This window comes from Pleurodeles waltl, chromosome 2_1 (assembly GCF_031143425.1).
Source record: "Pleurodeles waltl isolate 20211129_DDA chromosome 2_1, aPleWal1.hap1.20221129, whole genome shotgun sequence".
Taxonomy (NCBI): domain Eukaryota; kingdom Metazoa; phylum Chordata; class Amphibia; order Caudata; family Salamandridae; genus Pleurodeles; species Pleurodeles waltl.
In genome coordinates, this window is record NC_090438.1 from 906,895,393 (window position 1) to 906,913,094 (window position 17,702).

The 17,702-nt window shown below is 50.0% G+C and overlaps 1 protein-coding gene across 2 annotated transcripts in view; it reads right to left on the reverse strand.

The window, feature by feature from the left end:
- Positions 1–8,020, reverse strand: part of MBP (myelin basic protein) — an 831,359-nt gene extending 823,339 nt beyond the window's left edge. For both annotated transcript variants that reach the window (XM_069218837.1, XM_069218836.1), the window contains exon 1: positions 7,687–8,020. The gene's annotated coding sequence lies outside the window, so the exon portion shown is untranslated. The remainder of the gene's footprint in view (positions 1–7,686) is intronic.
- Positions 8,021–17,702: the final 9,682 nt, after the last annotated feature.

The following is a 17,702-nucleotide window of genomic DNA, read 5'->3' on the forward strand; positions in this document are numbered from 1 at the left end:
AATTTCCAGAAGGACAGCATTCCTATTAAGTGATCTGTGGTACAGGAAGGCTCTGCCATCTCATTTATTGTATCTGGTTCTAGAAAGAGCAAACTTCTCCCCAAACTCCTCTTTCTGCCATCGCCTCAAAAAGGAACTCTCCAATAAGATTTTACTTCCTCTCTCTCTTGCTTCTATCCTGCACCATTGGTGTCTAGTAAAACGATGCCCTCTTGCAAGATTTTATGAAGGCCTCCTAGAATCTCACAGAGACTGGCTCCTCTGCAATATAAAATGGCTTCGGAACATGAGGTGTTGGCCGGCCTCAGCTGTAGAGATTTGCTGTATACATAGGGTGACCAGACGTCCCGGATTCCCCCAGACAGTCCCAATTTTCAGAGGTCTGCCCGGTGGCCAACGCTTTTGTTCATTTTAAATAAATGTCCCGGTTTTTGGGACAAAGGTCAGGTCAACCTGTGATCGCTTTTGTTCATTTTAAATAAGTGTCCCCGTTTTTTTTGGGACAAAGGTGAGGTTGACCTTGAATCAGAAGTGAAAGGTATGCTCTCCTTTCACATTACCTCTAGAGTCTTAAATAATTGAAGAAATAATTGATAGGTTTCTGCCCATGTGGAGGGGTGTTTGGGTGTGTGTGTGTGGACGTGCGCCAGATATAAAAGTGAGACTAAATTCTTTAGCCCTACTTTATGTCTAACCTGTCCCAGTTTTACCTTTTCAAAATCTGGTCACTCTATGTATCCGGCCCTGCTCTAGACTCCCAGCCATTGGATAGTGCGAGCTCCAGGGGCCCTCCTCAGCACAGCACCTGGCCTGAGTGAGTCCGGAGAGGGCTCCCTCCATGTTCTTTGCAAGGGGGGGGCACTTTAGTTATGCTACCCCACTGCTCCCAGCACAAGCGCTGCCATTATACCAGTAACGCGTGTTTTATGCACAGCGGTGTCCAATGCTGTCAAGGCCTGTAAGAAAATGAGAGTTCTCCACCTCACCTCGGATGCCTTAGGCACCTAAGGCCTGGTTTAGAGCTCGGCCGACACTTTACAAGCTACTGCGTCACAAACGTAACGGACACCCCGACGCCCTATTAAAAGTGTCACTGGATATAAAGCACGGCGGACGGGATCTGCCAGGTTTGAGAAGGAGTAAACCCGTCGGCCGAACTCTAAAATAAAGCAGGCCCTGTAGCCACATTTAACTTCAGTTCTCACGGGCCTACAGCAGATCAGGTCGACGGGACAAATGCTTCCATTTTCTTACGATAATGGCATTACTCCTAGTCCTACTCCCTCGCCTTCCTTTTAACCAATGAGGCCTCCCGCCTCCCCCCTAGACCCTCCCTTCCCCTTTCAAAACCCCCCCCCCACCCTTATCCCCTCCTGTACAAAAACCAAGCCCAAGCTGCAACTCGGACAGTCCGTACCGGGAGGGTGGGAGGGAACGGAAAAGGAAGGCGAGGGAGTAGGACTAGGAGTAATGCCATTATTGTAAGAAAATGGAAGCATTACCTCCCGTCCCTCCCTCGCCTTCCTTTTAACCAATGAGACATAGCAAGAAAACACACAGGAGACGGACATCGAGTTGCAAGACCTTTATTTAATATCCTGCACCAAGAACATCCCCAAATATTATCACATAGAGGATAAGACCCGGTGACCTAACACCGACTCCAAACTACCCAAGTCCGACAGCCTATAATGACGCACAAACGTCGAAGGAGAAGCCCAAGTGGCGGCCCTGCAAATTTCCACCACCGAAGTCCCCTGAAGCTCTGCCACCGTAGCCGCCATGCCTCTGGTAGATCTCCCCTGAATCCCTAGAGGAGGAACCACCTCTTTCAAGGAATAGGCCAACAGAATTAAAGATCGAACCCACCGACTCAAGGAAGCCGTGGAAGGTTTCTCACCTTTGCGAGCCGGACCAAAATTAACAAACAGTGAATCCCCTTTACGAAAAGGAGCCACCACCCGCAGATACTCCAACAAAACCCTACGTACATCCAACGAATGCAAACGGACCTCCTCCCTTGATGAGGGATTCGGACAAAATGAAGGAAGGATGACCTCCTGCCTGGAATGGAACGAAGAATTGACTTTTGGAATAAAGGAAGGCACCGGAACCAGAACCACCCTATAGGGAAAAATCTTACAAAAAGGAAAGGAACACGCCAATGCCCCCAATTCCCCCAACCGACGAGCCGAAGTAATGGCTACCAAAAAGAACGTCTTCAAAGATAGATGTCGCAAATCACAGTCCCCCAATGGTTCAAAAGGGGCCTCCGTCAACACATCCAAAACCAAGGACAGATCCCATGAAGGAAAAGAACGTACCGGGCGAGGAAATAAATTAGTAAGCCCTTGAAAAAATCTAGGCATCAATCGCCCTTCATCCTGAAGATTACGCCATGGTCCTCTGAATGCCTGAATAGCCGCCCACTGTACCCGAAGAGATGCCACTGACAACCCTAAATGAGCACCGTCCTGCAGGAACTGCATCACCTCAAAGATAGAAGCGCAGGTAGGATCCAACTCACGACTTAAGCACCAAGACGAAAACACCTTCCACTGTCTACCATAAGAAAGCAAAGTTGAACGTCTCCTTGAAGCCAGCAAGGTAGAACTCAAAGCCACCGGCACCCCTAGATCTGTCAACCCCCTTCGTTCAACTTCCAAGCCGTCAAGTGTAACCTCCTCAACGACCCCAATGGGAGGCAGGGCAACTCCAGGGGAGACGGACAAAGAGGCAGAGGCCACATCCTCCCCTCCGCCATCAGCATCAACAATGGGAACCAATTCGCCCTCGGCCAAAGTGGCGCAATTAGGATAACCCTGGACCCCAGATCCCTCACTCGTAACAGAAACGCCCTGAGTAGTTGAAAAGGAGGGAACGCATACAAAAGGCCCTGCGGCCAAGGACATGACATCCCGTCCACCTCCCATGCTTGGGGACACCGAAACCGGGAGCAGAAGCGCTCCACTTTCGCATTCCCTACTGACGCAAACACATCCAGCACTGGAAGACCCCAAAGCCGAACCAGATGCTGAAACAGAGACTTCCGGAGAGAGAAAAGTTGAGAGGAAGGAATCACTCTGCTCAGTAGATCCGCCCGAACATTTACCACCCCCCGAATGTACGTAGCCCTGAGAGAGGGAACCCACTCCTGAGCCCACACAAAAATCTCCCTGACTAGATTGAACAGAGCCCTCGACCTGGTCCCCCCTTGTCGATTGACATAAGCCTTGGCCACTAAGTTGTCTGTGCGAACTAGAACCGCCGACCCCCTCAGGGAATCCTGGAAATGGACCAGAGCCAGGAATACTGCCCGCAATTCGCGCCAATTTGATGACCGACTCGCCTCCCGAGGGGACCAAAACCCCTGAATCAGAGCTGACCCCATCCATGCCCCCCAACCGGAGAGGCTGGCATCCGTCGTCACCACCACGGGTCTCAGAGGCGATAAAGAAACCCCTACCCTCAGGTGGTCTGCATCCAACCACCATTGCAACTCTCTGCGAATCAATCCGGACCCTGGAACCCTGTCCTTCAGAGAACCGGACCCTGGAGCCCACCTTCTCAAGAACCATGTCATCAAGCACAGGAGATGGAAACGTGCCCAAGGAACCAGAAATATCACTGACGCCAAATGACCCTGCAGACGCAACCATAGAAGAGCTCGGGGAGCAGACAGTAACAATACCTTCTTTACCAAAGCCTGGAGTACACCCAACCTTTTTTCTGACACAGTCACCAACCCTAGAAGAGTCTGAAACCGAGCCCCTAGAAAAACCAGATCCTGGGACGGCACTAAGTCTGACTTCTCCCAATTGATTAAAAACCCGTGGTTTTGCAGGACCCCCAGAACTTGGGCCACCTGCCTCTGCAAAAGGTCTCGTGATTGGGCATGAATCAAAATGTCGTCTAGATAAGGATGCAGAAACACCCCTTCTGAATGAAGCAAAGCCACTAGAGGAGCCAGCAACTTTGTGAAAATTCAAGGAGAAGATTTTAGACCGAAAGGCAGAACGCAAAACTGAAAATGGTCCTGACCCACAGCAAACCTCAGGAACTTTTGAGAGGATCTTGCCACAGGCACGTGTAGGTAAGCATCCTGCAGATCCAGTGACACCAGAAAGTCCCCTTGCCTGACCAATGGAAAAATAGTCTGAATGGACAGCATGCGGAAATGCACTGTCCTGATCCAGGAATTCACCTCCTTTAGATTGAGCACAGGTCGAAATCTCCCTGAAACTTTCTGTACAAGAAACAAGACCGAATAAGTGCCCTGACCCCGTTCGTCTAGCGGAATGCGGGAAATGGCCCCTTTGACCAGTAAGTCTCGCACTCCGTCCAATAATGCTCTTCTCCGTGACCCCTCTGAAGGCAGAGGTGTGGGACGCACCCCTGAATCTGGAGGAACCACAACAAAATCTATGACATAACCATTGGTCACAATGTCTAGTACCCAATGATCATTTACACTGTCCTCCCAAGCTGAAAGAAAGTGACTCAGTCTTCCCCCAACCGGCCCTCTGCCAGGCCCACAGTGATTGTCAGGACCCCTTCTTGAAACCACCCCGGGTCGCAGGAGCAGACTTCTTAGGCGAAAAACGCGGCTGAAAACGCCGTTTCCTAAATGAAAAGGATTTAGCATCCCTAGTAGGAGAAGATCTGGAATGCTTCTTCCACCCTTTACCCGAAGAAGAACCCCCTTTATAAGGTAAGGCATGCTTCCTCTCCTTAAATGCCTTGGAAAGCATGGACGGCAATTGTTCTCCAAACAGGTTACGGCCTTCAAACGGCAGTCTCAACAAGGCCGCCTTTTCCCCTGGATCAGCCTTCCAGGAACGCAACCAGAGGGACCTACGAGCCCCAATCAAAGACCCGGAAGCCAGAGCCGAAGTATGGACCACATCTGAAGACACATCAGCCAACAATCTGGCCTGCTGCTCCATACCAGCCAGGAGCTCTGAACATTCCTCCCCTTCCTGTACAGCTACCGCCAGTTTATCAAAGTCTTGAACCAATGACTGTGACGCATAAGCAGAATAAATCCCTGCCTTCAGCGCCAGATTCTCCGCAGCAAAAGCCCTCTTAAGACCCGAATCCACTTTACGGTCTGTGGCATCCGCAGGCACACAATCCTCCGGATTGACTGCCGTTTTGCCAATTAGAGTAGCCAAAATAGAGTCCAGGCGTATTGAAGGAGGCAAAACCTCCTCACCCTCAAGTAAGTAAAGTTTCTGAAGGAATCGTGGAACCTGAGCCTTCTCCACATCCTTCACTCACGAAACACCATATCCTTCACAGGACCCTGGAAAGGCATGGCAAACTTCGAAGGTGTCTGATATTGAGGAAATAAAAGAGAATCCGAGTTTGTAGGTTGAAACACTGGGAAACCCAAATTGTCCCGAACATGTGCCATCACTTCCCACATTTCTTCTCTGGAAACATATTTCCCCCCAGATGACGTTGATGGGGCCTCATCCTCACTCTCTGATGAGGATTTCCTTGCCGCTACCGATGAGTGCGCACGCTTAGACTGACCAGACCTGGCCCCGCCTGCTTGCAGTGCCCTGGTAACAGCAACCTCAATCATATCCTGCACTTCCTCTCTAGACATGAGGGGAGTACCCCTGTCAGGTACCTGTGGGTTCTCAGGAAGAGCAATGCTATCCTCACCTCCCTCCTGCGAGGAGGAAGAAGAGACAATCCTACGTCTCTTTGCTGGAGCTTTAGGCATGGTAAAACACCAAATAACACTGACTTACATTCCAAAAAACTACCCTATATATAGGTCCCTGGTCCTCCCCCAACAGGGCTCCACCAATCCCTAAAAAGGTCAACATCCTTGTAAAATTTCATAAAAACCACGGGCAGAACGCCCGTCCTACCTGAAAAGCATCACAAAATTTAAGTTCCTCGGTTCCTCGCGGCTCCGTGGCGCGGAAACCCGGAAACCAATGCCCCAGCCACAGAGGGCCGGCTGACCCCGTCAGCCGGCCCCCAGTACACGCCTCTCGAGCAGCCATGCTGCTCGTTCAAGACGCGACCCAGCCGTAGCACTCCTCGCGGAGCTCCGCGTCCCGAGGAGTGCCTCCTTCGACGACCTCCAGGCCCCGCCGTGCAGGTAAGAAAAGGGAAAGAGATTCGTCTTGCGTGGGCTAGACAAAAGAACAGGAGGGGATAAGGGTGGGGGGGGGGTTTGAAAGGGGAAGGGAGGGTCTAGGGGGGAGGCGGGAGGCCTCATTGGTTAAAAGGAAGGCGAGGGAGGGACGGGAGGTAATGTATGTTTACCTTCAATGATTCGCTCTGTGATGATTTTCAAAACATGTTTTTTTGCTGTAACCCTGACCTTTTTGCGGCTCAAGAGCTCATACATTGGTGTCTTTCAACGCCTGGACCCCGGATAGGTTACTGACATGTTTTTTTTCCATTCGTTGCACACTGCGGAAACTGACAGTTCCGTTTTTAAAAATGACAGAGGACAAAAACAGCAAAGTTGAAAAGGTAAACAATTTACAATCATGTGCCTGCATAGTCTTTGTCACAGTGCATCCACACCCACAACAAGGCGTGTAGGCAAATATTATACACACCAACATTCAAGCAAGACGATTAACAGTGAGTGGCAACCGCTGAAACCACAAAACCAGTGAAGGTAAAGATAGTTATCGGAGGGAGCAGCCAGTGGCCTGGCCTGCAGGCCGTAGGAGGAGGCTGGCTGAGCACGTTCTGTCAAGACTGTGTAGAGTGAATGCGATGGCTCGTTTATGAAAGTGAAGAATAAAAGAGCCTAGTGCGTCTGCGTAAAGAAATTGAATCTGGTGAACATTAGATAAATGAGTTCTGGAAAGGCAAGATGACACGTACGCTGCAAGATAAGGTTCATGTATATATATAACGCTTGTATCTGTGTGGGTAAGCGCCTGTTCGTGCGCGTGTGTCAAAGTATGCAAGAACCTGGCGCTGGTCTTGTGTGGATGTGCTAAAATATGAATGTGCACGTCTGTGTACGTCAGCAAGTGCATCATAGTACGTGCGAGGCATTTCTTCGAGGGCGTTGAGAGACGCACTCTGGCTCTGCACAATGCATGGCATCGATGGGCCCAGAAGAAGAGGAATCTGTGGGAGGGCCCTCTACACACTCCGTCTCGGGCGCTGTCAGTGTCAGCAGAGCGGACTAAGGAGGAGCATCGCCAGAGCACAACAAACCGCATCTGTACACGCCCTCCCACCGGGCCGGGCATCTGTACCAGGCTGAGGGACAGGCGTCGTGACAATGACTGGACTCCCCGGCTGCACACCTGCCTGCCGTGGCAGCACACGTCCCTTGTGACCACTGCCGCACAGTGAGTGAAGGGCAGGCGCCGCGAGCTCCTGGCACCTGAACACAGCCCTGAGTCAGCCCCGTGATTCACCTGTGCCACACGCGGCCGGGCACGCGGCCTCGCTCGGGCACCAGCAGACACACCGTTCAACAGAAGCATTTTCTGTCAAAATGAGGAAGCCCATCCTCACCCCCCAGCCCCGGGGTAATGAGCCGCGCGCTTGTCTGTGTGCACGCTCAGTGACAGCACGCTGCTCCCTTCACCCCTCCCCTCCTGCCCCCTGAGATTCATAGGATCCTCCCCCATCCGCAATCACCATCCGAGGGTACAGCAGAAAGACAGAGAGGGGAAAGAGAACACCCACCGCATACACTTGGAGGTTCCTGGTCCACTGGCAGGCTGCGGCAGGCAGGGTGCGAGACTGGCCAGGAACACCGGGGGCACTGATCTCGGGGGGCAATAGGGAGATCGGGAATAGGGGAAGGGAGATACCCCACTGACAGACTGCGTCTCTGCCTCAAGCCTCCCGCCTGAAGGCACTGCTGCTCCCTCAGCTCCTCCTCCCGGTCCCCGTCGCTCAGGTTAGCGACAACAGTCGTATTTTTTTCTTCAAAACTGGTTTCAAAATAAATTCACGTTCAGATGGCTGTGGCTGCCTCTGCGGAAGGCTGTGTGTACGGGAAGCGTGTAGTGTGGATGATTGACAGGGCCCTCGTCCCCCGCCCTTGCTGGATCTCTCCTCCCACCCTGGGCAGAGCCACTCCCGCTTCCTGTTATCAAGGTAGCATCACCACTCGCGCACTGGCTGCAGCTGTTGGTGGCGGGGCTCACACATCTGCCTCTACACCTCCCCTGCTGCCTACAGTGTTGTGGGTGTGGACCGGGGTGGGGCAGCCAGGCTCCCCAGGCAGGAAGGAGGAGGCGGCACCAGCAACCCGGGCGACCTTACCTTCCTGTGTGAGTCCAAAGTTTGTCATAGTTGTGCTCCAAGGAGGGGTCCAGCTGACACACCTGCAAACCTCCACCCGACCTACCCGCCGCTCACTTTTGCTTAATTCAAACTGCGCCAGTGAATTGCCATGACTAAACACCACACGTAAAATCAACATTCCAGTGACCCTGCCACCCACACACAACAGTTCTTACCTTTCCATTGCTGTTACTGCTTAGGACCCCACAGGGTGATTTCGGATGGTTAATCACATCTGGCGAAAGAAGCTTAAGAAACACACATACAAACGCACCTGTCTTTCATTGCTATATATTTATCCTACAGAGCTTCGTGACTATTCTAGTGGCACAATGTTTTATAATTGTAAGGAACAACGGTAGAGCCCGGGTCTTCTGATTGGATGAGGCCAGTAGATGCAGTATTGGAGGAACTACAGACGGTAAAAGGCGGGTTTGGTGAGTCACAGTTTTACACTGGATGTTACTACAACACTGCAAACTTTTTTGTGTTGCAGTGGAGAGGGCTCTTGTAAAGTGGTCGAAAAAATGGTAGAGATGAAGGGCCTTGAAGTTAAGATGTAGGATCTCGGGCATCAAGACAGCACCAGTTGAGATTCATTTATTGTTGGGTATGATTAAGCCTATCTAAAAGTCCCATCCCAGACTTGAAGGTGAAACTGGGTGAAATCATATGCATGAGGCCTCAGAGGTGCTCAGACACGCATGAGGCCCTCAGAGCTGGTGAGCCACTGTGGATGCTACAAGCATGCATGTTTAAGTGACTCGTCAAAAAAGTTTGGTTCACACCACAAGATGCTGTTTAAAGGAGGGAAGTTTAGTGGTGGATGGCCTTAATCAGAGTGTCAGAACCCCTTTCAGAGGGCAACAGGGCACGTACGGCTACTGGGCCCAAACCTGAGGGTTGAGGCCTATTAATCCTGATGTCTTGGGGCCCACGCTACTGTGGATACTGAGCATCTGGGCCAAGTACTCCTGCATTTGACTCTCAGTGGTGAACTCTCTTGATTAGTAAAAGGCTTCCTCTGGGGAGGGGTGGGTTTGGGGGGAAGTGTGGATACAGATTAGTGGACAGGCTTACAACTCAAAATGTATGCAGCAGCAGCAATCAATCATTGTCCAACCAAATACTCACTTTTATGAAAAAAAGTATTTTTATTTCTCCCTCCACCCACACAAAGGAAAATATGACATTCACAAACAGCAACACAATTCCCCTTAAGATGGGGGCTCTAATGTTTCAAAGGCAGTCCCTTGTGCCACTCTCTCCACGCATTAATGATAGTGGTTATTTCACATTTACGGTTGGCAACATCCATGGAATGTCCTACTAGCAGTCTCTGTCTTGATTGTCCTGTCTGACTCTTAACCCCTTCGCTGCCAGGCCTTTTCCCCCTCCTGTGCCAGGCCTTTTTTTGCCTATTTGGGGCAGTTCGCGCTTAGGCCCTCATAACTTTTTGTCCACATAAGCTAACCAAGCCAAATTTTCGTCCTTTTTTTCCAACATCCTAGGGATTCTAGAGGTACCCAGACTTTGTGGGTTCCCCTGAAGGAGGCCAAGAAATTGGCCAAAATACAGTGAAAATTTCGTTTTTTTCAAAAAAATTGGAAAAAGTGGCTGCAGAAGAAGGCTTGTGGTTTTTCCCCTGAAAATGGCATCAACAAAGGGTTTGCGGTGCTAAACTCAGCAGCTTCCCAGCTTTCAGGAACAGGCAGACTTGAATCAGAAAACCCAATTTTTCAACACAATTTTGGCATTTTACTGGGGCATACCCCATTTTTGCAATTGTTTGTGCTTTCAGCCTCCTTCCAGTCAGTGACAGGAATGGGCATGAAACCAATGCTGGATCCCAGAAACCTAACCATTTCTGCAAAGTAGACAAAATTCTGAATTCAGCAAGGGGTCATTTGTGTAGATCCTACAAGGGTTTCCTACAGAAAATAACAGCTGAAAAAGAAAAATATTGAAATTGAGGTGAAAAAAACATCAATTTTTCTCTATGTTTTACTCTGTAACTTTTCCCTGCAATGTCAGATTATGGAATGCAATATACCGTTACGTCTGCTGGACTCCTCTGGTTGCGGGGATATATAGGGCTTGTAGGTTCATCAAGAACCCGAGGAACCCAGAGCCAATAAATGAGCTGCACCCTGCAGTGCGTTTTCATTCTATACCGGGTATACAGTACAGCAATTCATTTGCTGAAATATAAAGAGTAAAAAATTGCTATCAAGAAAACCTTTGCATTTCCAAAAAGGGCACAAGATAAGGTGCTGAGGAGCAGTGGTTATTTGCACATCTCTGAATTCCGGGGTGACCATACAGGGAGTGCAGAATTATTAGGCAAATGAGTATTTTGACCACATCATCCTCTTTATGCATGTTGTCTTACTCCAAGCTGTATAGGCTCGAAAGCCTACTACCAATTAAGCATATTAGGTGATGTGCATCTCTGTTATGAGAAGGGGTGTGGTCTAATGACATCAACACCCTATCAGGTGTGCATAATTATTAGGCAACTTCCTTTTCTTTGGCAAAATGGGTCAAAAGAAGGACTTGACAGGCTCAGAAAAGTCAAAAATAGTGAGATATCTTGCAGAGGGATGCAGCACTCTTAAAATTGCAAAGCTTCTGAAGCGTGATCATCGAACAATCAAGCGTTTCATTCAAAATAGTCAACAGGGTCGCAAGAAGCGTGTGGAAAAACCAAGGCGCAAAATAACTGCCCATGAACTGAGAAAAGTCAAGCGTGCAGCTGCCACGATGCCACTTGCCACCAGTTTGGCCATATTTCAGAGCTGCAACATCACTGGAGTGCCCAAAAGCACAAGGTGTGCAATACTCAGAGACATGGCCAAGGTAAGAAAGGCTGAAAGACGACCACCACTGAACAAGACACACAAGCTGAAACGTCAAGACTGGGCCAAGAAATATCTCAAGACTGATTTTTCTAAGGTTTTATGGACTGATGAAATGAGAGTGAGTCTTGATGGGCCAGATGGATGGGCCCGTGGCTGGATTGGTAAAGGGCAGAGAGCTCCAGTCCGACTCAGACGCCAGCAAGGTGGAGGTGGAGTACTGGTTTGGGCTGGTATCATCAAAGATGAGCTTGTGGGGCCTTTTCGGGTTGAGGATGGAGTCAAGCTCAACTCCCAGTCCTACTGCCAGTTCCTGGAAGACACCTTCTTCAAGCAGTGGTACAGGAAGAAGTCTGCATCCTTCAAGAAAAACATGATTTTCATGCAGGACAATGCTCCATCACACGCGTCCAAGTACTCCACAGCGTGGCTGGCAAGAAAGGGTATAAAAGAAGGAAATCTAATGACATGGCCTCCTTGTTCACCTGATCTGAACCCCATTGAGAACCTGTGGTCCATCATCAAATGTGAGATTTACAAGGAGGGAAAACAGTACACCTCTCTGAACAGTGTCTGGGAGGCTGTGGTTGCTGCTGCACGCAATGTTGATGGTGAACAGATCAAAACACTGACAGAATCCATGGATGGCAGGCTTTTGAGTGTCCTTGCAAAGAAAGGTGGCTATATTGGTCACTGATTTGTTTTTGTTTTGTTTTTGAATGTCAGAAATGTATATTTGTGAATGTTGAGATGTTATATTGGTTTCACTGGTAATAATAAATAATTGAAATGGGTATATATTTTTTTTTGTTAAGTTGCCTAATAATTATGCACAGTAATAGTCACCTGCACACACAGATATCCCCCTAACATAGCTAAAACTAAAAACAAACTAAAAACTACTTCCAAAAATATTCAGCTTTGATATTAATGAGTTTTTTGGGTTCATTGAGAACATGGTTGTTGTTCAATAATAAAATTAATCCTCAAAAATACAACTTGCCTAATAATTCTGCACTCCCTGTACAAGCATGTGAATTATAGGGAATTTCTCAAATAGATGTCTTTTTTACACACTCTCCTATATTTGGAAGGAAAAAATGTAGAGAAAGACAAGGGGCAATAGCACTTGTTTTGCTAATCTATGTTCCCCCAAGTCTCCCGATAAAAATGATACCTCACTTGCGTGGGTAGGCCTAGCGCCCGCGACAGGAAACGCCCCAAAGCGCAACGTGGACACATCGACAATTTTGGGAGAAAACAGAGGTGTTTTTTGCGAAGTGCCTACCTGTAGATTTTGGCCTCTAGCTCAGCCGGCACCTAGGGAAACCTACCAAACCTGTGCATTTCTGAAAACTAGAGACCTAGGGGAATCCAAGGAGGGGTGACTTGCGGGGCTCGGACCAGGTTCTGTTACCCAGAATCCTTTGCAAACCTCAACATTTGGCTAAAAAAACACATGTCCCTCACATTTCTGTGGCAGAAAGTTCTGGAATCTGAGAGGAGCTACAAATTTCCTTCCACCCAGCGTTCCCCCAAGTCTCCCGATAAAAATGATACCTCACTTGCGCGGGTAGGCCTAGCGCCGGCGACAGGAAACACCCCAAAGCGCAACGTGGACACATCCAAAATTTTGGAAAAAAACAGAGGTGTTTTTTGCGAAGTGCCTACCTGTAGATTTTGGCCTCTAGCTCAGCCGGCACCTAGGGAAACCTACCAAACCTGTGCATTTCTGAAAACTAGAGACCTAGGGGAATCCAAGGAGGGGTGACTTGCGGGGCTCGGACCAGGTTCTGTTACCCAGAATCCTTTGCAAACCTCAAAATTTGGCTAAAAAAACACATGTCCCTCACATTTCTGTGGCAGAAAGTTCTGGAATCTGAGAGGAGCTACAAATTTCCTTCCACCCAGCGTTCCCCCAAGTCTCCCGATAAAAATGATACCTCACTTGCATGGGTAGGCCTAGCGCCGGCGACAGGAAACACCCCAAAGCGCAACGTGGACACATCCTAAATTTTGGAAAAAAACAGAGGTGTTTTTTGCGAAGTGCCTACCTGTAGATTTTGGCCTCTAGCTCAGCCGGCACCTTGCGAAACCTACCAAACCTGTGCATTTCTGAAAACTAGAGACCTAGGGGAATCCAAGGAGGGGTGACTTGCGGGGCTCGGACCAGGTTCTGTTACCCAGAATCCTTTGCAAACCTCAACATTTGGCTAAAAAAACACATGTCCCTCACATTTCTGTGGCAGAAAGTTCTGGAATCTGAGAGGAGCTACAAATTTCCTTCCACCCAGCGTTCCCCCAAGTCTCCCGATAAAAATGATACCTCACTTGCATGGGTAGGCCTAGCGCCGGCGACAGGAAACACCCCAAAGCGCAACGTGGACACATCCTAAATTTTGGAAAAAAACAGAGGTGTTTTTTGCGAAGTGCCTACCTGTAGACTTTGGCCTCTAGCTCAGCCGGCACCTAGGGAAACCTACCAAACCTGTGCATTTCTGAAAACTAGAGACCTAGGGGAATCCAAGGAGGGGTGACTTGCGGGGCTCGGACCAGGTTCTGTTACCCAGAATCCTTTGCAAACCTCAAAATTTGGCTAAAAATACACATGTTACTCACATTTCTGTGGCAGAAAGTTCTGGAATCTGAGAGGAGCCACAAATTTCCTTCTACCCAGCGTTCCCCCAAGTCTCCCGATAAAAATGATACCTCACTTGTGTGGGTAGGACTAGCGCCCATGAAAGGAAAGGGCCCAAAACACAACGTGGACACATCACATTTTTTTATAAAAAGCAGTGCCTACCTGTGGATTTTGGCCTGTAGCTCAGCCGACACCTGAGGAAACCTAGCAAACCAGTGCATTTTTGAAAACTAGAAACCCAGGGGAATCCAAGATGGGGTGACTTGCGGGGCTCTGACCAGGTTATGTTACCCAGAATCCTTTGCAAACATCAAAATTTGGCCCAAAAAACACTTTTTCCTCTCATTTCGGTGACAGAAAGTTCTGGAATCTGAGAGGAGCCACAAATTTCCTTCCACCCAGCGTTCCCCTAAGTCTCTCGATAAAAATGGTACATCACTTCTGTGGGTAGGCCTAGCGCCCACAAAAGGAAATGGCCCAAAACACAACGTGGACACAACATATTTTTTCACAGAAAACAGAGGTGTTTTTTGCAAGGTGCCTATCTGTGGTGTTTGGCCTGTAGCTCAGCCGGCCCCGGGGGGGGGGGGGCAGAAATGCCCTAAAATAAATTTGCCCCCCCAACCCCCACCCTCCCCCGCCGGGAGCGACCCTTGCCTACGGGGTCGCTCCCCCTGCGTGACATTGGCACCAAAAAACAAATCCCCGGTGCCTAGTGGTTTCTGCCCCCTTGGGGGCAGGTTGACCTAAACTCATCCAATCTGCCCCCAAGGGGGGCAGAAATGGCCTAAATACAATTTGTCCCCCAGGGGAGCGACTTTTGCCTGATGGGTCGCTCCCCATCTCTAAAAAAAAAAAACAAAGAAAAAAAAGAAAAATTCCCCTGGCGCCTAGAGGTTTCTGCCCCCCCCCCGGGGGCAGTTCGGCCTAATAATAGGCTGATCTGTCCCCCGGGGGGGCAGAAATGGCCTAAAATAAATTTGCCCCCCCAACCCCCACCCCCCCCCCGGGAGCGACCCTTGCCTACGGGGTCGCTCCCCCTGCGTGACATTGGCGCCAAAAAACAAATCCCCGGTGCCTAGTGGTTTCTGCCTCCTTGGGGGCAGATTGACCTAAAATTGGCCAATCTGCCGCCCCAGGGGGGCAGAAATGGTCTAAATACAATTTGCCCCCCCAGGGGAGCGACCCTTGCCTGATGGGTCGCTCCCCATCTCTAAAAAAAGAAACAACAAAAAAAAAAAACACAAAAAAAAAATTGCCCTGGCGCCTAGAGTGTTCTGCCCCCCCCCCCCGGGGGCAGTTCGGCCTAATAATAGGCCGATCTGTCCCCCGGGGGGGCAGAAATGGGCTAAAATAAATTTGCCCCCCCAACCCCCACCCCCCCCCCACCGGGAGCGACCCTTGCCTACGGGGTCGCTCCCCCTGCGTGACATTGGCGCCAAAAAACAAATCCCCGGTGCCTAGTGGTTTCTGCCCCCTTGGGGGCAGATTGACCTAAAATTGGCCAATCTGCCGCCCCAGGGGGGCAGAAATGGTCTAAATACAATTTGCCCCCCCCAAGAGAAGCGACCCTTGCCTGATGGGTCGCTCCCCATCTCTAAAAAAAGAAACAACAACAAAAAAAAAACACAAAAAAAAAAATTGCCCTGGCGTCTAGAGGGTTCTGCCCCCCCTGTGAGCAGTTCGGCCTAATAATAGGCCGATCTGTCCCCCGGGGGGGCAGAAATGGCCTAAAATAAATTTGCCCCCCCAACCCCCACCCCCCCCCCGGGAGCGACCCTTGCCTACAGGGTCGCTCCCCCTGCGTGACATTGGCGCCAAAAAACAAATCCCCGGTGCCTAGTGGTTTCTGCCCCCTTGGGGGCAGATTGACCTAAAATCGGCCAATCTGCCCCCAGGGGGGCAGAAATGGTCTAAATACAATTTGCCCCCCAGGGGAGCGACCCTTGCCTGATGGGTCGCTCCCCATCTCTAAAAAAAAGAAAGAACAAAAAAAAAAAACACAAAAAAAAAATTTGCCCTGGCGCCTAGAGGTTTCTTCCCCCCCAGGGGGGGCAGAAATGGCCTAAAATAAATTGCCCTCCCCCCCAGGGAGCGACCCTTGCCTAAGGGGTCGCTCCCTTTGCGTGAAATTCACGCAAAGAAAAAACTCCCTGGTGTCTAGTGGTTTCTACCCCCCTTGGGGGCAGATTGGCCTCATCAAAATAGGCCAATCTGCCCCCAAGGGGGGCAGAAATGGGCAAAATATAATTTTCCCCCAAGGGGAGCGACCCTTGCCTAAGGGGTCGCTCCCCACCAAAAAAAAAAAAAATGAAACAAAAAAAAAAAAATGGTCCCTGGTGTCTAGTGGTTTCTACCCCCCTTGGGGGCAGATTGGCCTCATCAAAATAGGCCAATCTGCCCCCAAGGGGGGCAGAAATGGGCAAAATATAATTTTCCCCCAAGGGGAGCGACCCTTGCCTAAGGGGTCGCTCTCCACCAAAAAAAAAAAAATGAAAAAAAAAAAAAAAAAAAATGGTCCCTGGTGCCTAGAGGTTTCTGCCCCCCCCTGGGTAGGGCGATCTGCCCCCAGGGGGGGCAGAAAAGGCCTTCCCGAAAATATGCCCCCCCTGGGAGCGACCCTTGCCCAAGGGGTCGCTCCCTTTTGTCAATAACAATTAAAAAAAATAAAAAAAAATATCCCTGGTGTCTAGTGGTTTCTACCCCCCTTGGGGGCAGATTGGCCTCATCAAAATAGGCCAATCTGCCCCCAAGGGGGGCAGAAATGGCCAAAATATAATTTTCCCCCAAGGGGAGTGACCCTTGCCTAAGGGGTCGCTCCCCACCTCAATAAAAAAAAATGAAACAAAAAAAAACAACAAAAAAAAAATCGTCCCTGGTGCCTAGAGGTTTCTGCCCCCAGGGGGGGGCAGAAAAGGCCTTTTAAAAAAAATGCCCCCCCTGGGAGCGACCCTTGCCTAAGGGGTCGCTCCCTTTTGTCAATTTCAAAGAAAAAATAAAAATCCCTGGTGTCTAGTGGGGTTTCAAAAGCCGGATTGCAAGCAATCCGGCTTTTGAAACCCTCGGAGGGACTTCAAAGGGAAGGAAATACTTTTCCTTCCCTTTGAAGCCCCTCCAAAGAAATGCTTTTGCATTTCTTTTTCAATCGCGCTGGAAGCAGAGCTTCCAGCGCGATGAGGGAGGCCCCTGTGACACATCAGCGCGCGCGCGCTGAGGTCACAGGGGGGTTGGGGGGGGTCGGGGGTAGAAGGGGAAGGTCTTCCCCTTCCATCCCCGACTTGGGGGGGGTGGAGGGGGTTGCACGGGGGGCGCGCTAGCGCGCCCCCAAGTTCCCCTGTGCCATGGACGAGATGATCTTGTCCAAGGCACAGGGGAACTGTAGCCTTGGACGAGATCATCTCGTCCAAGGCACCCAAGAGGTTAAATTCAAGTCACAAGTGTCCTAGCACCATAGCGCTCTCAGTAAAGAGTTACCCCGTGGCCGATAGGCCTGACACAATTCTTACCTGCTCCGGTAGAAGTGAAGCGTGCAGAGTCCCAAAGTGTACCCCAACCATGGGTGCTTACAGTGGCTCAGGTCCTTCAGCCACTGAGTCTGCATGCAGGCAACTCACCTCTTCTCAGACTCAGTGGCTGAACTGAGCAGGTGCAGGCTGTTTGTCCCTCTCAATTGCACCATGGCACTCCTCCTACAGTGTGTCTCCATGATGGAAAGGGGGGAGTGATTCTGATGCTCCAGTCCTTGATTCCAAACTTGGTTGACAATGCTTTCATTGTAGGAGGCTGGCCTGGCTTATAGTGGGTACCTTGTGGTACTTACACCTTGTGCCAGGTCCAGTTATCCCTTATTAGTAGAATAGAGGTGTTTCTAGCAGCATAGGCTGTTAGAGGTAGCTATGGCAAAGCAGCTT